This window comes from Teleopsis dalmanni, chromosome 1, assembly GCF_002237135.1.
Source record: "Teleopsis dalmanni isolate 2A chromosome 1, ASM223713v2, whole genome shotgun sequence".
NCBI lineage: Eukaryota > Metazoa > Arthropoda > Insecta > Diptera > Diopsidae > Teleopsis > Teleopsis dalmanni.
Window position 1 is genome coordinate 221,357,864 of NC_051846.1, and position 7,642 is coordinate 221,365,505.

Sequence of the window (7,642 nt, forward strand, 5' to 3'; positions counted from 1 at the left end):
CTTGCTTTCCAAAATACCCCAGGCACAATAGTCCAACGGATTGGCATCCGGAGATTTTGGTGGCCATTGTGCGGTGGAAATGAAGCGAGGAACCTCATTTCTTAACCATTCTTGGATGGCGCGTGCTGAGTGCGATGGTGCTGAGTCCTGTTGGAATGTCCAAGGTCTGCGGCCGAAATGTTTGCGTGCCCAGGGCTTCAGAACTCCCTCCAAAATATTTTCGCGATAGATTTGCGCATTTAATTTGACACCACGGTCGATGAATACGAGCGGCGAGCGACCATCGGCTGTTATGGCGGCCCACACCATCACCATGGCCGGCTTTTGAGTTGTGATGGCCAACCGAAGTTGCAAATTTTCAGCTGACCTCTCTGGCAAGTAAACACGATCATTTTGTTTGTTTACAAACTGCTGGATAACGAATGGTTTCTCATCGGAGAAAACCAAATTCGGCAGTTCACCACTTTCGGCCAAGCGAAACAACTCTTTAGCTTTTTCGAGTCTAACTTTTTTTTGCGCATCAGTAAGATCTTGCACTTTTTGGAACTTGAATGGCTTTAGTCCAAGCTCATTTTTCAATATTTGCCGAATGGCATATTGCGATATGTTCAGCTCACGAGCCATTTTTCGTCCACTGCGACGCGGATTTCGTTCAATTCGCTTTTTCACTTTTCGAACCATTTCTGCCGATGTTGCTGTTTTTTTTCGTCCACTTCCTTGACGTCGGGCTACGCTACCAGTATCATGGTAACGAGCGATGGTACGAGACACAAAACATTTATTCACTTTTAAATGCTGGAGGGCTCTAACGATAGCCACTTGTGGTTTTCCAGCCAAATGCAAAGCAATCACACTATCACGCTTGAATTCCATCACAAATAACTTTTTTTCTGAAAAATTCCCACCAAAATGCTTTTGTGCGCTTGTAAACAATATAATGAGCTGTCACTAGAATAAATCTGACAGCTGTGGGACGAGCGGTTTAGAAATGACAGCAGTCTGAAGTTGGTTGCAGTTTTTTCATCTCACCTTGTATATGTTTTATTTAATATTATGATATAAGTGAAAAGTTAATTTTTTAATTTTTTAAATTCTGCTTGTGTTTTCTTTGAAAGCATAAAATTCGGTTTGATACACAAACCCGACAGCACAGACAAGAACCACTCAGAGCTTTATACTTAGTATATTTTCTATAATTTTGTATCGAGCTTAACGCTGAATATAATTTTAAGTTCCACTGATCGTAAGCACTTTTGTGTATATTTGGTTTTTTACTGTTGTTAAATACAACGTTAGTTTGTCCACTGAAGTCTCAATAAATAAAATTATATTATTATCAAATTTTTGCACAACATTCCAACGCGTAGTAATTACACAAACGTTTATTTTCAGTAATCAACCAATTGTCATTAGTTTCTCACGATACAACTTAAATTTTTCATTAAACTTTTCAGCGCGCGCACTTATTAGATATCATTCAATAGGGTTGCCAATCCAAACTCGTATGCAGTATGAAACAAATATGAATTCGAATGTTGCTATGGCAATGCAGAGTGCGAGTAACTATTGTAATATAAGAGAAATTATAGATGCTTTGCCGTCATTCGACAACAACAGTGATGACGTCACATCAGTGCAGTTTGTTCAAAGTGTTGAGCAATTAAAGAATGCATACCAGTGGAATGACCATATTGTTCTATTTGCTATAAGAAGTAAATTGAGAGGTGCCGCAAAATTGTGGATCGATTCGCAACCAGTATTTCGTAGCTGGGGTGAATTTGTGGTCGCATTCTTAAATGATTTTCCGTGTGTTTTAAATGCTGCTGATATTCATATGCAGTTAATGAGCAATCAGCAGAGAAAAAATGAAAGCGTTATTGAGTACTACTATCGAATGTTAGCTATTGGACGCCGAGGACAACTCGAAGACCAAGTGGTCATAAGATATGTAACCATCGGGTTGTATGACGACGGGTTGCGGAAAACATTATCTGCTATGCAATTTAAAAATTGCTCAGATTTTGTGCGGTCGTTACAGAACAGTAATGTAAGCGTACGAAGACCAGTAGTACGTTACAATGATAATCAATATATGCCGAATAAAATTAACAGTGACTCCAGTGTAACTCGTGTGGTAAAAACGGGACCGGTTTGTTATAATTGTCGGGAAAATGGGCACATTTCGAAAAATTGTCCAAAACCGCAACGAAAGCCGCGTTGTTCAATGTGTTCAGGAAACCATGACACAAAAACGTGTAATAAACGAAATCCAGTAAATGCGATTGAAAAACCTGGTATTATAATTAAACAAATATGTATAAACAATATCTTATGTAACGCTTTGATCGATTCAGGCAGTGGTGTGTCAATAATTAAGCGTAATATAGCCATTTTATTGAAATGCAAACTAATAAAATGTGTGAAAACTTTGAACGGTTTTGCCGGCGGTGAATATGTGTGTTCCGAAAAGACAGATAAGTTGTCAATAACTATTGATGAACAAAAGTACAAGTGCAAATGCTAGTGGTCGAAGATGATACCATGGCATATGACGTTATTATCGGTATTGACTTATTGTCCAAATGTCGCGTTGTGTTTGAAAATGGAAACTGTCAAGTGTTTGCGATAACACCCGAAAATTTTAAGTGCAACGAGAATTTATCGGTAAACGAACAAAATGAGTTGCGTAATTTGTTAAATAATTATTATGATTGTTTTGGCGAAAATCTAAATGAACTTGGTAAGGCGAAAACAACGAAAATGGAGATTGCGGTTACATCTCCAACGCCGATAACAAAAAAACCTTACAACATACCAATTCCTAAACAACGTGTCGTGGAACGAATTGTTGACGAATTATTAGAGTTAAATATTATTCGAACATCAACTTCAGAATATTCGTCTCCTATTGTTCTTGTACCGAAATCGAATGGTGAAGATCGTTTATGCATCGACTACAGGGCATTAAATGCTGTAACGGAAAAACAGCCATGGTCAATGCCTACAGTAGATGGTGTTCTATCAACTCTTGCGGGGAAAAGATTTTTCACAACTTTAGATATGATGTCAGGTTATTATCAGATTGAAATTGCTGAATCATCGAAAAAGCTGACAGCGTTCGTCACTCATAATGGTCACTATGAGTTTAACCGAATGCCATTTGGCCTTAAAAATGCTCCGTGCGTATTTCAAAAGATGATGATGAAACTTATGGAACCGCTGAGAGGTAAGGTGGTTAGTTATGTTGATGAAGTCATTGTGGCATCTGAAACAGCACAAGAAGGGCTTGAGAATTTAGAAGAATTTTTGAAAATTATTCGTAATGAAGGATTGACCTTACACCTATCGAAATGTTATTTTATGAAAGGCAGTGTATCGTTTTTAGGTCATGAAGTCGACGAGAATGGTATAAAACCTGGTATAACTAAAACCATTGCGATAAAACAATTTCCTATACCAACAAATGTAACAGAAGTCAGACGTTTCTTGGGACTTACAGGTTACTTCAGGAAATTTGTTCAGAATTATGCACAAATTGCTCATCCGTTAACACAGTTAACGAGAAAGAATATTGCTTTTAAATGGTCATTAGAATGTGAAAATGCTTTCCTCAAACTAATTGAATTGTTAGCTAATGAGCCGCTTTTGGGAATATATGACATTAATAAAGAACAAGAAATTTATACTGACGCAAGCAGTATTGGACTTGCAGCGATATTAATGCAACGTGAAGATAACGGAATATCAAAGCCCATAGCATATTTCAGTCGATTATGTACAGATGTTGAAAGTAAATATCATGGATATGAATTAGAAGTTTTAGCGGTAGTTGAAGCATGTCAACGTTTTCGAATGTATCTTTTGGGCAAACATTTTAAAATCTTTACGGATTGTTCAGCTATTTCCAGTATTAAAACAGTAACACCAATGATTCCACGAGTCGCAAGATGGCTGTTAAAATTGCTCGAATATGATTATACGTCAAGTCATCGCCCAGGTAATTTAATGGCTCACGTTGACGCAATGAGTCGAGCTCCTGTTGAACCGCCATGCGAAGTTGATGATGTATCTGCAAATTTAATGATGATTGATATTTCGAATGAGGATTGGATTTTGACAATGCAACAGCAAGATGCAAATTTACAACAGATCATTGATATTTTAAAAGGACGTGTCGATTCAACACAGCGAGAGCAGCATGAGAAGGAATTCATTTTAAAGGGAAATCGGCTCTATAGAAGACATCATGATGGGAAAGAGTTACTGGTCATACCAAAAGGAATACGATGGAGAATTGTGAAACTTTGTCATGATGATGCTGGTCATCCAGGTATGGATGGCACAATAAAACGTATTAAACAACATTTTTGGTTTCCTCGATGTCGAAATTTTGTTAAGGGGTACATCAAATCATGCATTGAATGTTGTTATAATCGAAGTACAGCAAAGAAAGAATGTCAACTATATGGTATGGAGATACCGAGGGTGCCGTTCGAGGTAATACATATGGACCATCTAGGACCTTTTATTAGAAGCTGCAGTGGTAATGAATATATCATAGTGATCGTGGATGCACTAACTAGATATGTTGTAACTGTCGCTGTTAAATCAACGAAAACCAAACCTGTAATAGAAACACTTAATCAACTAACATTGTATTTTGGTCTTCCCAGTAAAATCGTTACTGATAGAGGTACAGCTTTTACATCCTCAGCGTTCGAAGCTTATTGTAATAGTAACAATATTCAGCATATTAAAGTTGCCGTACGCACACCACGAGCTAATGGTATTGCTGAACGTGTGAATCAATCAATTCTCTCTTATTTAAAGACGTCATCAGATACAAAAGATTGGGACACAAAACTTCGTTGCTTACAATGGAAGATAAATACAACAATAAATTCAACAACAAAATATTCACCCATTGAACTAATTTACGATTTTCCGTTAAAAGACATCAGTGGAAATAAACTGTTGGCTGCTGTAACAGAAGAAAATATCAATATCGATGGTCACGAATTAAGCGCGCGTCGTGAGAATGCTAAAAAGAACATTAAGGCTGCACGTGAGGTTTGGAAAGCTAGATTCGATGCTAAATATAAAACTCCACAACCGTATAAAGAAGGTGATCTTGTGCTTATTGAAGCAACGCTTCCAAGCACAGGCGAATCAAGAAAACTTGGCATTAAATATCGCGGGCCATATGAAGTGAAGAAAATTCTGCGATTTGACAGGTATGTCATTGGAGACATGGTGGGTGAACAAAGAAAACAACGCCGGTATAGCACAGTCATTAGCAGTGACAAACTGAAACCATGGTGTTCATTATTTCCTACAGTCGACGATGACTACGATGAAGATAACGATATTAACAGATAGTAAACTTGAAACTCGAGGACGAGTTAATATCAGGATGGTCGAACTGTCACTCTTTTGTTATTTTACTTTTATTTATTGCTTTATTGTTACTTCTATTATCATTACTCTTATGCATCTTTTCATGCTCTCATGAGTGTTACGCCAACCCAACCAACAACAACAGCAACGTTATCAACAACAATATCGTGGGTATCAACAACAACAGCAACAGTACCAACAGCAACAACATTATCGCAACAATTACAATAGCAACAACAGCAGTAGCAATAAATATAATCTAAGTTAAATAAAGTCATTGTGTTTGATTTGTTAAAAACTGGAAAAGGGTGTATAATATTATTTTATGAGAGGTCGGTAGGATCATAACATTAATTGGCGTGGTCTGTAGGATTTCAATAGCAACGTCACCTACGACCTTAACAATATCAACCGCGAATATAATATTTGTTTTGGAGAAGAAGTGACATCTTTCTTCACAGAAAAAACCATAACAATGGTGAACCTTAGAAATGTCTAAGGATCCTACGAAAAAGTTTTTTGTTAAAAGTGTCTAAAATTTTAAATACCATATATTTACTTACATACCATAAAATATGAAATTAATTAACAACCTAAAACACAATTTAACTTATTTTTTCAATTTATCTATCATTTCTTTTTTCCATTGTGACTTTGATTCATAAAAAAAAATGGAAAAAAAAGTGTTTTTGTTAAAAAATTGCACGCATTCTGAAAAAGTACGAAAGAAAAAAAGTGTCAACATACAAATAATTAAATTTATTTATGTGTCATCTCTAATATTTTGTAAGCAAATCCGCCAATTAATTTAATTCTGTTCTTGCGTTATTTTTCTTGAAACGTGTAAGTGACTCTGCGTATGTAATTTTTGAGTTCTTCCAAATTATTGTAATATCTGACGAAATTTAAATTTAATACAAATATATGAGATTAGCATATGATTAAGCTAGTAAACGTAAATGTTCGTAGTCGTGTTATTTAATGTGCTAGACAGCAAATATATTTTTATACTTTATAGCAAAAACTAAATATAAGAAAACTTCTCAATTCTAGAAATTTTATTTCTACACACACTTGGCCGTTAACAATATGTTATTATCAATTTAGATTTTAAGTAAAATCCATACTTTTTTAGTAAGTGTTGTACTTGGCCTTAAGAATATGTAGATTTTGTATTTCAAGTTCAGAGTATTTACTTATGTCAAAGAGTATTAAATATACAAAGTGTATGTCAGGAACAAATTCGTTGTTTACACTGCGCGCATGGTGGTAGATGGGCTTGATGCTTGATTTTTAACTCAAATTTTCAGAGCGTTATTAGAAAGAATGACCCAAAGAAAATATATATAAATACATTTATGATAATAAACATAGTATTGTTTTTGTTGCTAAAAATAAACAAGAATTTTTTGTTTTGCGTTTTTGTAGATTACGCAAATACCATTTAAGTAACAAAAAAGGAATGGATTATACATACATATTGTCAATGTTTAAAGTCCTTAATGCCATAAATACTTTGGATAATAAAAAATCAAAAGTTAATTTATTTTACATTGACTTTGTTATATAAAAAAATATAATACAACATAATTAAACAGTGGCGTCGTTAGACGTCGGCGACAAAGAAGTATCTATCTTTAAGGTAGCTCTTCAGTAGTAAATAAAAATCGGCAAGCAATATTCTAGATAGTTTGTAAAGCAATCCTTCGTGCCATACGCTATCGAATGCTTTAGCTACGTCTAAAAACACACCCACAGTGATCTTTTTAGAGTCTATATTCATTGCAATTTTACTAGTCTTCCAATGAATTTGCTGAATAGTGGAATGCTTTTTACGACATCCAAATTGGTGATTGGGCAATAGGTTGTTTTCTTGTATTATTGGTTCCAGTCGGGAGAAAAGAAGATTTTCAAATAGTTTGGATAAGATGGGTAATAAGCTGATCGGTTTGTAAGAGTTGACAATTGAAGCATTTTTGTTTGGTTAAGGTATTGCTACAACCTTCGCTACTGTTCAAACAGAAGGGAAAATCTTATTCCTGATCATGCAGTTAAAGATGTTTCTAATATAAATGATAGCTATTACAGGTAATTCTAGAAGAAATTTACCAGACATCTCATCATAGCCTGGTGATTTTTTTGGGTTGATATTAACGGCGATTTTTGTATTTCAACTTTATTCATTCAAGTTACAGATAAGAATATTTTTTCATTTCTACTTCATAATAATAAACTATTAACAAAC